This window comes from Chionomys nivalis, chromosome 23, assembly GCF_950005125.1.
Source record: "Chionomys nivalis chromosome 23, mChiNiv1.1, whole genome shotgun sequence".
In the NCBI taxonomy this organism is placed as follows: domain Eukaryota; kingdom Metazoa; phylum Chordata; class Mammalia; order Rodentia; family Cricetidae; genus Chionomys; species Chionomys nivalis.
In genome coordinates, this window is record NC_080108.1 from 33,876,029 (window position 1) to 33,891,375 (window position 15,347).

Sequence of the window (15,347 nt, forward strand, 5' to 3'; positions counted from 1 at the left end):
CAAAATTAATATGTAAGAGTTAGACAAGCTAGAGCTAATGGGCTAAGCAGTGATTTAATTAATATGGGTTCTGTGTGATTATTTCAGTTCTGGATGGCCAAAAAGAACAAGTGGCCTGCTGCTACACCAAAGAGGTGAGTTATGTTCCTGAACAAGAAAATCACTGAGCTGGATTTGGTGTGGTGAATAATTATGAAGGCTACACGAACTTTCACTTTCAAAATATCCAATTAGCCTTTCAGGTAGAATGTTATTTTATGTTAGTCTGAAAAGAGATTCCACTTAATGAAATCTACTTTAAACAATACTGAGTTGTTATCTCAGTTCCTGTCAATATCAAGGTGGGAGAGAAAGACTTTCACAGATGTTTACTTCCCCATTGTTGAATTCCATTTAAACATGATATGTTGATTTAAACACCATTGCTGACAGTTTTAGGAATCTACATAGTAAATCTATGATTTTCAGTAATTTTTATCAATTTTCCTCAAGTGTCAACATCTTCCCCATTTTATTCATTACCAGAATAACTCGTTGCATTGAATGTCAGATGTGAAACATTTTTCCACAAAAATAAAGTGTCTTGATGATTCAGGGCCTCACCTGTATTATCCATCATCCCACAAAAAAAAAAATCCAACTTGTTTCATGATCCAGTTGAAAGAGTAATGAAGGCTCAGCAAATCTGTATCCCATTTCAAGTCATCTTGTTGTTTGTTTCCTTTCCTGACTGCTCACGAAAATTTACCATGCGAATACCTGGAATTATAAAAAATTAGGTTACTACTTAACTTGTAAAATCATTCATTTGGGTCTACTTCATAATAAAATATATAAAATATAAAAGGGAAGAAAGATACAAATCTGTACACCCGTTGACAATGAACTGGACAGAATATAAGATAATAGGCAATTAAAATGCCCAGCATATAGAAAATACAACATATTGTGTAGGGAAACAGCACCTGTGCAGAGCCATTAAGGACAGCACTTCTGCATGTTGAATAGTAACCAGGAACATTCATCCTTGCCATGTCCATCACACATTATCCTGGAAGGTTTCCTCAAAGAAGTTTCTGGGGAAAATAAATACTGTATCATTCTTTTTCTTAGATGTCTGGTGCCAACGACAAACAGGATTTTTACATTTCTGTGAAAGGGCATAGCCTTGTGTAAAGCACACAGTTATCAAGAAGATGCACTGAGATCTAATGACTTCAACAAAATCAGGAACATAACAAAATAAAGAGTTCAATCTAATTATTTACATGAATAATCAATAATCAGAAATGGAAATGGGCAGCAAGTGGTTTTACAATACCAGGGAAATATTCTCCTCCAGTGTCAGCTCGGGATGCAGAGTGGAAGCTTGGCTCTACGACTTGAGTTGGAACCTCACTGAGCAGCACAATCAGATTCTGTATGAGAAATTAATGTTGTAATTTAAAGGACAAAGTATGAAAAAGTAGATGTGAGTATTCTTAAGGATATAAACATGTATTTAAGATTATTAATAACATGCATTTATATTTTTTAAAACAGCCATTCAATTGACTTTAGGAAGCCAATAATTCTCAAAGCTACTTAGAAATTACTAATATCCCATGCACTGTGAAGAAATATTACTTTCTCTCTATTCCAAAACTCATTTAAACTCATAAGGAACTGTAATTAGATAAATAACATTGATACAGTATTCAGACAGAAAAATAAAGAAAAAGACTTAGAACTTTCATTCATATTTCAAAACTTAGGACAAATTAGTTATTATTAAGTCATTTGGATATGGTATATAGTTAAATACAGAGTAGTAAAATAAAATCAGGTGACCCAAAATGAACACATAAATACATTTGTGTGTATGTGTGTGTGAGGGTTCTGCTATATGTGCACAGGTGTATGAAGACAAGGTCAACATAAGTTCTCTTCCTCCATCCAAATCCAGTTTATTTTCTTTGAGAGAGTGTTTGTCATAGATACTAGAGCTCATCAGCCTATTAGACTGACAGAACAATTCTGAGATTACAATAGGATTGTGTGTGTATGTGTGTGTGTGTGTGTAAAACATCAATGAATCTCAAAACTTTCTGAAATTTGCATAAGACACGGTAATTTTTGAAACCATGAGACAAGTGGACACAATATAAATATTGAATTCCTCACTTAAGAGCACACAAAGTAAGTTAAAATTTCCCATATAGCAATGTATACCTAGATATGAAAACTTAGCAAAGACAACAATAGAGTATGAATTAATTATTGAAACAGTAATGAAAAAGAAAAGTAAGATAGAGGCAAAAATGACTGAAAGAAAATGAAATATCAATTAACATACAATATGCACTGTGTAAAATTAATTACATACTCACAAATGTATGATGACACAAATATAAGATTTTGCTGAAACAATAATTGCCAGTTAGGTAAAGTGTGTGGAGGAGACACAGAAATAGAAAAGCAGTCTAAATACAAGCTTCATATAATGGGACATCACTACCTGTCTCTTTAAACTCTTACTTTACCCATAATGTCTCTTATGGATCACAAATCCTAACAAAGTGATATCATATAAATCAGCAATAACCACGCAATAATAGACAAAACTTTCAGTAAAAATCAAAATCTACAACAGGTCCTGAAATAACTAAGTAAAAAGATAGCTCAATCAAGAAATTAAGTATTTTTTCTTTTTTAATTATTTGTATTGAGCTCTACATTTTTTTCTGCTCCCTTCCCTACCTCTCCCCTTCCCTTATCCCTCTCCCTAAGTCCCCATGCTCCCAATTTACTCAGGAGATCTTGTAATTTTACTTCCTGTGTAGATTAGTTCTATGTATGAGATTAAGTATTTTTAAACATCACATTGGATAAGTTCACTGATCAGAAAGTATAAAATATTTAAAAGATGAATAGGAGAACTACCCACATAATTTTATGACTTGTCCTTTCTGCAAAGCATCTCTACAAGGATTCAAAGTTTACAAAATAAATAAGTCTAAACACAAAGAATGATCAAAGATAACAAGAAATAATTATTTTATGGTCATTCTGAATTATATAATATATATGAATTGTGTGCATAGATTACAGAAAATTATACACACTTTAAAAGATAATCTGCCCAACAGGGGCCATGACTACCTAAAAAGAACATCAGTGAGAGTCATTCAGTAGAACCAAATTTGTTTAGGGAGACCAGGAGACTGCTAAGAATATAGTCTATACTACTGACTTTGAAATAGAAGTTAAGTCCATTTTGCAGAAACACTCTGATTTTGTTATAGAACTATAAGAAATTGAACAGGAACTACATAAAATCCTGGTACCTTAGTGATCAGAGACCGGAAGGTGTTAGGAAAGCTGTCATGGAAGAAAAGGATTCAATAGTCTAATACTAAATTGATAACTTTCAATGGCAATGACCAGCATGGTGAGATTTCTCTAAAGGTGCACTTCTAATAACTAATATCCACCTAATTGAACTCAAGTCCTGCTTTAAAAGATGTAAATTATGCCTAATATTGTAAACCACAAACTTGACAGGGTTAACGTCATGGAAGTTGCGGCTCTTACCACCACTTTCATAAAATATAAAATCCAACTGCGTTGCTATTTTAGTCATTATATGCAAAGAATACTATAGGGCTAGAAACAACAAATGGATTCAGCTGGTAATATTTATACACCAATATTGTTTGTGTGTGTATATACATAGCAATAATAAGCAATGAAGAGGTAATGAATTTGAGAGTGGAGTAGGGAGTAAACAGTAAGAGTTTGAAAGACAGTGATGTGAAAATTATGCAAATACACAAGTCTTGTATTAAATGCTTATATATCTAAATTTAAAAAAAACAGAGCAAAGGGACTTAGAAAGTACAGTTCAGTAGAGGAGTAGGACAAGACAGGAGAATCGGGATGAAAATGACCCAAGATCATATAAATGTATGAAAAATTTATATTGATTATAAAAGGTTACTCCAATAAGAAGAAAGGCTCAACAAATCAAGGCATGCATTGAACTAGAATTTTATGAATTCAAATGGAGGTAAGACCTAGAACCCTAAAGGGTTTAGTACTTCCCCAAAAGCTAAAAAGAAAAAGAAAAAATGGGTAACACTTCACAGAATATTTACTGTACACTATCTTCAGGGAAATTGCTGGACAAAATGAACAGTAGGTGTTTTTATAGCAAGAAACAAACTATGTCTTGTTGGGGGAGGGAGCATGTGATTTCTAAAGAAATAATAAACTATACATAAAATGTAGATTTAAAAATATAGCCAGCAAACATGGGGTACTACATCAAAATATAAACATGTAATTGAATTTACAATCAAGAAATTAGTAATTGAAAACAAAAGGGAAAAATATCAAGATTTACAGTACCACCATCTAGGTGTGATGAATTTCTCTTTCATGAAACCTTCTCCAAAGTTGGGAAGAAATACTTCCTCCGTGCCTGCGTCTGTGGTTATCAGGAGCAGTTCTGTAAGCCCTACATCAGGATTATAAAATAAAAAGTGAAATATTTAGAAAAAACAGTAAAACATATATACTTAAATAGAAAATCACTTTTATATGACTAATAAGATCTACATGAGGTTTAGATAGTTCCAAATTCCTAGACAAGTAATTTTAATATTATAATGAATGCAGTATTCACAAGCAATCTATACATGAAATACAGTGGGCACACAGATCTCCATATGTTCCATTCTTATCTCATAATGATAAAAAATTATTCTAAAATTTATACAGAACCGAAAGAAATCCAGGATCGATTAAATTGCCATCCAGAATTTAAGAACAAGATAAAAGCACTCCTATCACACTTCCCACTTGCAAAACTTACCAGATTATGATACAACACACACACACGCACACACACACACACTTATAAAAACACAATTATTTGAGATAAATTAAGGGTTCAAAAATATCATCTTTTTTATATCATTTAACTCATAAATTCCTAAAATGTATACTAGGTAAAATGTTTCTCAATTGTTCTGTCATGATTGGATAACACAGAGAATTAAATTTGACATATGTAATACAGTTGACTTTTTATTTATATAATTAGGAGAGGGAGAGAGAGAGAGAGAGAGAGAGAGAGAGAGAGAGAGAGAGAGAGAGAGAGAGAGAGAGAACAAGCAATGATAAACTGGGCAGTGGTGGCATACACCTTTAGTCCCAGCACTTGGGAGGAAGAAGCAGGACAATCTCTGAGTTTGAGGTCAGTCTGGTCTTCCAAGCTAGTTCCAGAACAACTAAGGCTGTTACACAGACAAACCCTGTCTCAAAAAAAAAAAATAGAAACCAATGAAACAGAGATCACAGATTTAAAACTGAACAATGAGAGTTATATGGTAGGATTTGAAAAGAAGAAAAAAAATGGGAAAATGATGCAATTACATTGTTTGAATTTTGTAGTATACTTTAAAAAAAAGCAGATCATATATCAAAATGTAGGCCTAGTTTTAAAAATATACAAAAATAATATATCTTGAATTTAATCTCTGAAGCATTAATAAAAGACTTTAAGTTTTGCAACCATAGATTTTATTGAAAAAGAGATAAAAGTACTTTACGCCCTTTCTGGTAGATGAGGCTTCATTGGTGTTCCATAGGCTCCTTCCTTGTCACAGGATGCTGGAGAAATGAAAATTTCCTAAGGAAAAGTAAGAGGATATCTGGAATCAATCAATTAACTGAAGAATATACTTATGAAAATTTTAGGTACACTGGTGCCATCTAGAGTTTCACATGAGCTTTAGAAGATTGTCAAATATTTTCTTTTATATAAGGTAAAGCAAAGAATACTGGCGAAAATGTTACTCATCCAGAAGATTTGAAATAAAAAAGAAATTTTATTTTAACAAGGGAAGCACACACACAAATAATTATAATATTCTTAATGATCAATCCAGAAAAAAACATAAAGGGTAAAATTAGATAGACCTGGCAGAGGGCATTTAATCAGAAATACATATGTACATACATATAGTTATGTGTTTGTAACATCAAGTAATGTTTCAAAAAGATGTGAATTTCAAGAAAATCAAGGAGGAATGTAGAGGACAATTTGGAGGAAGAAAGCATAGGAGCAAAGTATGTAATTTAATTATAATCTCAAAATTTGAAGAAATAATTTTTTGAAATTAAAAACAAAATTAAACTGCACCTTGACATACTTTCCTGATATTTATCTTTCCTTAGAGAGTCAGAAGAAAGGTACATTCATCCAGGACAGGACATGAATAAAGTTAAGAGAAAATTGATCTAAACTTCTGCTCGGTGACACAGTGAGCTTATTGGGGTTACATATAGAATTTAGGCAAATGTATCACCAAAAAGCTCAACTCATCAATGGCAATGACTTGGAACAACTGCAGAGATAAATCTTATCTGCCATGGTAATCAGCAGCTCCACTGAACGGACCCTACTGCCACAATCATTACTTACTATGTGTATAAATGAGGCAACTTTAATAAGTCTTTTCAAACTAGTAAGTTCATGCACATTTTTGGGAGTATAAGTAAATGCAGTTCCCCAAGTCCAGAAAACATGCTCCCTGAATCAAATGCTTTAATTCACAGGAAGTGGATTCACAACAGAGAAAATGCAATGAAATGAGTTTTATAAGGAAAGACAAGGGTGGCAGATCGAGCACATCCAAGGCTCATCTACTCAGTTACTACTTAAGTAAGGACCAGTTGAGAATAAGGCAAGGAAATGGTAAAGGGGCTTGATTCTTGGTATAATTTGAGGTCTTGAATGAGGTGAACAATACAGTAAGATTGATGCCTGTATGGATAAAACAATTGGTAGTGTTTTCTTATGTCACAAATATATTATTCAATCATTAACTACTCATTCTGGGCAACAGTGAATGACAGCCATTAATAAAAAGTAACGTAACAAATTATTTTTCTGTTTTTGTTCATACTGCTTTTTGGGGGGTTCAGATTTTGCGACAGGATTTCTCTATTTAATTTTAGCTGCTCTGGAACTCATTTGGTGGACCAGGATGGCCTCAAATCCAGAGATTTTCCTTCATCTGCCTCCCAAGTGTTGTAACTAAATGTATGAACACCACTGCCCTGCCATAATAAATTCATAGCACTTCAATTATTACATAATTAAACACTTTATCAGTAAGTATAATACCATTATTAAATGATGGAAAATCCAGTAAGCCATATGTTCTCTAATACAGACCCCTCTCCGTGAAAAGTTTTGTATCTCTATGTCTTCCATCTCCCCACAGTGCATGCTCTGTACTGACCTCATTGTGTGATGCTACAGCAATTCTTTAGAACTTCCCACGTGAGCCACAGCATACACCTCTCTAAGCCATGAAAGTCACATTGCAGGTTGTTATACTAATGGAGAAAAGGACCTGCTGCGATATTTTTAATTGTGCTCATATATGATTACATAAGACTAACCAAATTAACTATTATTAACTTTCTCACTAGCATATCATCCCTACTTAAAAAAAATACACTAGAACTAATGGACATAACCATTTATAGTACGATGTGAGTCATCAGAGAGCTTCAGGGTTGGCACTGTGGCTGTAGCAGAAGCTGTTGCAATTCCATCAAACATACCTGACTGCTCTTGAAAGCCCAGGCTCTGCATCCTCTTCCCACGTTCCTTTTCAGAGAAGAGAGGAAAATCATGTTAATCTGGAAGCATAATTGCCCGCAATAAGGATAGGCATGATTGTCTTTACATATATTTCTTTATCATAGATGCCCTCTGTGAAGCTCTTGAAGCTTTAAAGCTTCCTAGAAGTCCTTTACCACAGAATTAGGCTTTGTTTCAGGATCTTTCCTTAGGAACTCGGCCTCAACACAAATCTTACCAACTTTTCTTCTAGTATACAAGATAGCTGTCTTCCTCTGCTTATATATTCTCTCATATCATTCAAGATGTAATATCACCATGTAGACAATGCAAAGGATTTTTAACCTTTCAAAGATCTTGCTGAACACAGGTTCATCAAAGCCACTAAATGTCCACGACACTGCACTTGCTGTGTACACGGTACTATCGACCTAATCACCTGGGCATGATACATAGCTTCTCTCACACATAGTTCCCGCAGAAGTCCTTACTCCACCTGTAATCCTTTAGGTTCTAAGTTCCCTGGAGAATCCACTGTTGATGGACAAACATCCCTAATGGCTCACATAAGCCAGTCCATCAGAGAATGGTATCCTTTGTACTATAACAGTTTAGGCATCCTGTGTCTCAAGGGGGAATCAATAGCTATAATTCTCAGTTGCTAGGCTTCTACAGCCCTAACACTGATTTTGGATGGCCCCTTGGAGCACACGTAAACAAGTCAACCTGTGAGAGAGCCTTGTTTTTTGTTTATAACACCAGAATTTTATACATTGAATTATCCTCAATTACCATTATCTCACATATCTGATTCTAAATGCTACCTATGACTAAAGGTTGTTTCACAGATTTTTTCATTGTATCAAAGATAGTACTCACATGGTAATTTCTTTTGATTTTTATAGATCATGTGTTTCCTTTTTGCTACATGACTCTTCCCATGGGTTTTAGTTTTGGGGATCCCTGACACTATTCTATATTACTGCTATAATTTGTGGCCTCTTTATGTACGCTTCCAAAATCAAATCCTACACCTCCATTTTTCCACTTTTATCCAATTAGCTCACTCTGTCAAATGCCAATACAAAATCATAGCCTTGTATCCCTTTCTTGCTACAATTCACATCTTACACCCGCAGGTTCACTCCTACCATCTCACACTGGCCTATATCTTTCATGAACAGTAGTAGCATGAATGTTGCCTCTGCAGCTGTCCACAGAGAGTTATGCACCAGATGGGCCATCCCCAGAGCTGACTCCATGCGTTCGCTAAACCATAAAGCCTGACACAGCATACAAAATTGAAAAAGACAACTATAGTATAATTTCACCTATAGATAACTCCGGGCAGTGTGGCTTCAACTTAGAGATTTGTCATTACATCCTTGTACAACTCAGGACTGGGCAACTACTCCCAAATACTCTGTAGAGCCAAACAATCATGTAGTAATCCTATGCAAAGTGTGCTCTCTCATGCATTTGGATTCACCCATTTGTGTGGAAGAAACTCTAAATTTTTAATTGTTTAAATCCATCAGGTTACTGTTGTCTTCATGTTTATGCCATTTATTTGTAAGCAATGGTAAACTGAATGACTGATGTGTAAGAAAAAAGGAAAAAAACATTCTGCAGGGGTGAGTGACTTCCTGAGCAGGGGTATCTAAATTTGGCTTGGTGGGTAATCATAAAGGCTACACTAATTTTTACTTCCAACACATCTAATCAGCAACTCAGATATAAAATGATTTCATGTACTTCTGAAAGTAGATGCCACTAAATAAACTGGACGTAGAGCAATGACAGTAAGAGGTTATTTTATAGTTCCTTACCACATTAAGGTGTGAGAAGACAGTATGTGTTTCACAGCTAATTTAGCTTTGCATTTGTGAACTCCATACAAACATAAAGCATTGGTGTTAACACCATTGTTGACAGTTTGTGATATCTACATAGTAAACTTTATGATATCCACTCACTTTAACAATTTTGCTCAAGCGTCAACATTTTCTCCATTTTACACCTTACAAGGATATCACACGGTACTTATGACTAGTTATATAACTTTTCCATTAAAAACAACTGTTTTCAATGTTCATACAATACTTATATATACCACTGGTTACTAATAAGGATTTGATTTTTGGTAAAGACTGAGGAAAATAATTTAAACTTTGTCTGGATCTTCTTCTAAGCTCATACAGTTGTTGCTGTGTATCATTTCCTGACCACTCAGTAAAATTTCCCTTGTGGAAAATGGCAGTTATTTAAAGAACTGAGGCTACTACTTAACAAATAACTGAGAAACATACTCAAATAAAATGACATTTTCAAAGTCACTCTTTGTTTCTGTTTGGTATCAAACTCATCAAAACCCTGATAAAGCAGGTCCACATGCCTAGAGGATATAAATAAGACAAAATTAATAATCAAAATAAAAACTTATAAAATATATAAAATATATTATGTATGGAAGTAACATATGTGATAATTAAAGAACAGGCTTGAATAGTAACTAATAATAAGCAGCTTATTGTCTCCATTTCTTATTGTCATGGAGGGCTTTTTCAATACAGTTAGTGAAGAAAGTAATAAGTATACATTTCCATCTCATAGATGTCTGGTGCTTAAGGCAAATAATATAATCTACAATTTTTATGTACTGAAAAACATTAAGTAGTTTAAAAAATATTCTTAGGTATAATAATGTCTGCAAACTGAGAAGATAAAATATAAATTTTAATCTAACTATCTGCATAAGTAATCAAGAATTTAAAAAACACTTTTTGAAAAGCAACTGATTTTATAATACCATAGACTAAGAGTAATGGTCTCCGGTGTGAGCTTCTCAGGATGGGAAGCGGAAGCACAGCTTTATGGCTTGAACTACTACCTCCCGACACAGTATCAGAAATACGCAACATTCCTAAAATGAAAAACACAGGGATAAATTAGTATAAGAAAAAGACAAGATCTCCTGAGTAAATTGGAAGCATGGGGGAAAACATATAGCACTATGAAAACAATAAAAAAATGTAACTTCCTTGTTTGTGGCTTACCTGGCTGCTATTTCTGTGCCTTGAACACTGCCAGGTGAAAGGAAAATATAAACTTTACCATGCTAGAGTTAGGAATATAAGAAAATACTTATTTTTGACAAGTTACCAAAACATAAATCAAAAACCTCAAAATCGTTCAGTAATTCTGAATTAGTGCAGTTAAATTTCTTCTTAAAAGAAACTCCAGAACATATATGAGACCTAAAATGATTGGATGATTTCATAATTTTCTCTCCAGGCACTTGGCTTTTTCTTTAAATCTTTAAATTATTTATAAAAGTTATGATTACAATTCTTAGGAATAAAGGAGGGAATAGAGTGGGATAAGTAACACTAAAGACCTTTAAGTCCTATAAAAACCAGTAGTAAAGAAATTTCTTAAAATATAAATATATACATCCAGAGGAAGAACTTAAATGGAGCTGCACTGTAACGGGGTAGCAATGCCACTACCAGACACTGTAGGCAAACAAAAATCCAAAGTCAGCAGTAGGTTACCTTTCTTGGAGCTGTTGGCCTGTGAGGTCTCTTAAGTCCCCAAATGTTAAAGGCCATTGCCAATGGAATTAGTTACCCTCCCAAATTCTAGAGTAATACCCTGTAACTAAAGGCACCACATACTTGAATCATAGAACCTAGAAAAATGGAGATGATACAGACCTGGAAGTTTCATCCCTACTGAATGGTTTCCCATAGTGTTGGAGGAGAGAGTAATTATTAGTCTTATGTGGCTATGGGTCCTGCAAGCTACAGAAACAACCCACCTGACAGGACATGCCCACTTGCACTACAATGGTATGGATGCCATAGGAATAAGCGGATGCTTTCTGATTGGATTGAAGTCCCAGAACACAGGATGAAACAGAATCCTGTGCTGACATGGGGATCAATAACCTTGGCTATTGGTTCTAGGCCCCAGGGGAGAACCTACAGCTACTGCTCTGATAATGGTACATGTCATCAACGTGACTCCTAACTACTTCTTGTTAACCCACAGATGAGTGCATAACTAGACCTTGGCAGAGGAGCTTCTCTTTGCAGTAAAAAGCAATTAATTCAGAAGCCTACAACCGATCAGGGTGCAGAGAATGAGTGACTGAGTTTGCTGAACATGTTGAACATGGGGCATCTGTATCACACAGTCCTCCTCCCAAGGCTCAGTGACCATTGCAGACGAGGGAAGAGAAAGCCTGTAAGGACCAGAAGAGAGAGAAAACCACAAGGAAACAGTTTTCTCTAGACACAAGAGGAAATTTGCATGTACAAACTCACAGTGGATGTGACAACATGCACAAAACCTGTGCACGTTTGACTCAGACAAAAATTTAGCCAAGAATTTTGAAAAAGGGAGATGGGAATGAAGTCCCACACCTAGATGAGGAGCCATTGATAACTGACAGTATTAGGGGGTAAGAGTGAACTTTCTTTAAAGGTGTGGCCCCGGGATCTAACGTGTTCCACTGGATGACCACACAGCTGAGACTATAGGCAATACTAATGGGACTAGAATTTTTTTTTTTTACTTATTTATTTATTTTTATTCTTTTTTAATTAAAATTTCCACCTGCTCCCCATTTCCCATTTCCCTCCCCTCCTCCCAAATATTGCCCTCCCCCCACTTCCCTCCCCCTATCCCCACTCCTCTTCTCCTCCCCCCACTCCATTCCCCCTCCCTCTCGTTACTGAAGAGCAGTCCAAATTCCCTGCCCTGCGGGAAGACCAAGGTCCTTCTATCTACGTCCAGAAAGATGACACGAAATTGAATGAAAAGAGAATAAGGAAGCAGATCTGGGAGGAGACAGGGAAGGAAATGGATACTATTGGAATATAATACATGACACTCTCAAAGAATTAATAAAATGCATTTTTATCAAAAAAGGGAAAGCAACTGATTTTATAATACCATATGATAAGTGTAATGGTCTCCATTGTGAGCTTCTCAGGATGGGAAGAGGAGCACGGCTTTATGGCTTGAACTACTACCTCACCAAGCAGCAGTCAGACACAGTATCAGAAATATGCAAGATTCCTAAAATGAAAAAACACAGGGATAAATTAGTATAAGAATACTTAAAGCTACAAATATTCATTGAAGATTATTAATAACACCAATTTATTTTTAATGTCGCAATTCATAGTCTTAAATCAGGAACTATCAAAGCTATTAGGGAATAAGAGTATCCCTATCCAAAGACAGGTATCTTACTTTTCATTCCAAGGACAAACTTATGTAAACTTCACAAGGAACTGCCATAATATAGTCAACATTAACACAATATCAGATAAAGAAAATGAACAATGGAAGTGTTGAACTTTTGATCTGTTTCAAAACTTATGACAAATTAGTTTCACTGAAAACATTTGAAAATAGTATATAGTTAAACTAGATTGGTGAAATAAAACTATGTACCAAATTAAGCACTTAAATAGCATTCGGGTATATGATTAAGGCTGTGTGGGGATGCAGCAATATATGCAGAGGTGTACAGATGCTAGGTCAATATCCGATTTTTCATCAGTCCAATTCTGCTTTTTTTGAGACAGTACCCGGCACTGATCCTAGAGTTCAGAAGTTTATTAGATTGTCACATTATTCTGGGATAACAGTGGCACACAATCTTGCTCTGTTTGTCTATTTGTTTGTTTCTGTAAGTGCTAAGGAGCCAACACCATATCTTCCATGAAAAAGATTATACAAGTCGGCAATCTTCCTAGCTTAAAACACTTATATTTAAAGTCGATGACTCTCAAACACTTGTGAGATTTGCAGTAGACAAAATAATTCCCAAAATTATGGGAACAAGTTGAAGCAATATGAAAATTGAACTTCTGACTCAACAGTGAACATAACAGATTAAAATTGGTCATATACCAACATATACATAAATTAGAGGATTGAACAGCAATAACTTAAGTGTTAATTTTATAGCACTAATGAAAAATGATTAATAACATGAGGCAGGAATTACTGAAAGAAAAGAACACATCATAATAAACACAAAATATGCATTTTGTAAAAGGAATGATACACTCAAACAGGTAGGATGTCACAAATATTGGACTCGGGAGGAATGATGTTTGCTAGAGAGGTAAAGTGAAGGGAGGAAACCGAGAACATAGAAAGGCAGTATGCACAAACGCCCCATGTGTTGAGGTACATTGCTACATGCCTCTTCAAGGACTTCCTCCACTACCTAAATTCCTATTGTAATTACTGTCATGAATCAAGGATACCAACGAAATGATAACACAGAAAACAACAACCACTGTACAAAAAGACTCAAAAAAAAAATCAAGAGAAGCTTTAAAAAATCAACAATAGACCCTGACATAACTTATTGAAAAAGACAGCACAACACAATCAGTAGAATCAAGTCTTTTCAGATCACATTGGATAAGTTCACTGAACTGATCAGAAAAGATAAAATATTCTACTATATCACCATAGAACCTTCATCTGGTGATGGATGGAGATAGAGACAGAGACCCACACTGGAGCAGTGGACTGAGCTCCCAAGGTCCAAATGAGGAACAGAAGGAGGGAGAACATGAGCAAGGAAGTCAAGACCGCGAGGGGGGCACCCACCCACTGAGATGATGGGGCTGATCTATTGGGAGCTCACCAAGGCCAGCTGGACTGGGACTGAAAATGCATGGGATAAAACCGGACTCTCTGAATATGGTGGACAATTGAGGGCTGCTGAGAAGCCAAGGACAATGGCACTGAGTTTTGATCCTACTGCATGTACTGGCTTTGTGGGAACCTAGCCAGTTTGGATGCTCACCTTCCTAGACCTGGATGGAGGGGGGAGAGGACGTTGGCCCACAGGGCAGGGAACCCTGACAGCTCTTTGGACTGGAGAGGGAGGAGGAGGGGAGTGGAGCGTGGGGAGTGGGGGGAAAGGGAGGCGGGGAGGAGGCGGTAATTTTTAATAAAAAATTTTATTTAAAAAAAAGGGGGACCATAAAAAATATTCTACTATATAAGTAATAATTTTAATAGACATTACTCAAAGCAGTTCTACGAGGATTGAAGAAGTAAAATTTCAGAACTAAATAGAAACACTGAGGACAGTAAAAATTGACAAGAGAATCATTTTATTTTTACTCCAAATATATATATACATATACTTATAATATATATTTGTATATTTTTATAATACACGTATTATGAATGTAAATATATGTATACATGTTTATACAAAATTATACACAATTTGGAAGATAATTTGTCCATCCACCAGAAGTCATGGATATCTAAGCAAAACTCCGAGCCAGTCAAGATAATACTACTTTCGAGTCATTGATAAAGGCAGTCCAGCAAACTAGCACAAGAGTATAGTCTATTGCACTTGGTTGCTTCCAAGAATTGACAGCAAAGTTCCTATTGTTGAAATCACTGCATCTTAGATTTGGGTCTCTGAGAATTTGAACTGAAACCTCATAAAAGCCTGGTCCCTGAGGACTAGCTTTTATTTTCATAATCCAAGAAGTGTTTGTAAAAGCTGTTAGCGAGTAAAGTCATCAACTATCCAGCACAGTTATGATGCACTTGAATGACCATGACCTGCTTGGCAAAATATCACTAATGGTGCCCTCATGCACTTATATATTTTCAATAACTAGTACCTACTATTTGAACTTAAAGCCTG

At 35.3% G+C, this 15,347-nt stretch overlaps 1 long non-coding RNA gene across 16 annotated transcripts in view; it reads right to left on the reverse strand.

The window, feature by feature from the left end:
- Positions 1–15,347, reverse strand: part of LOC130865366 (uncharacterized) — a 67,471-nt gene that overhangs the window by 38,741 nt on the left and 13,383 nt on the right. For all 16 annotated transcript variants that reach the window (XR_009056112.1, XR_009056116.1, XR_009056113.1 and 13 more), the window contains 12 exons: positions 12,599–12,724; positions 11,711–11,885; positions 10,696–10,722; positions 10,449–10,562; positions 9,949–10,034; positions 7,621–7,666; positions 5,590–5,674; positions 5,189–5,297; positions 4,390–4,498; positions 1,322–1,418; positions 966–1,076; positions 604–759 (listed from right to left, as the gene is read on the reverse strand). This is a non-coding gene — a long non-coding RNA (uncharacterized LOC130865366). The remainder of the gene's footprint in view (positions 1–603; positions 760–965; positions 1,077–1,321; positions 1,419–4,389; positions 4,499–5,188; positions 5,298–5,589; positions 5,675–7,620; positions 7,667–9,948; positions 10,035–10,448; positions 10,563–10,695; positions 10,723–11,710; positions 11,886–12,598; positions 12,725–15,347) is intronic.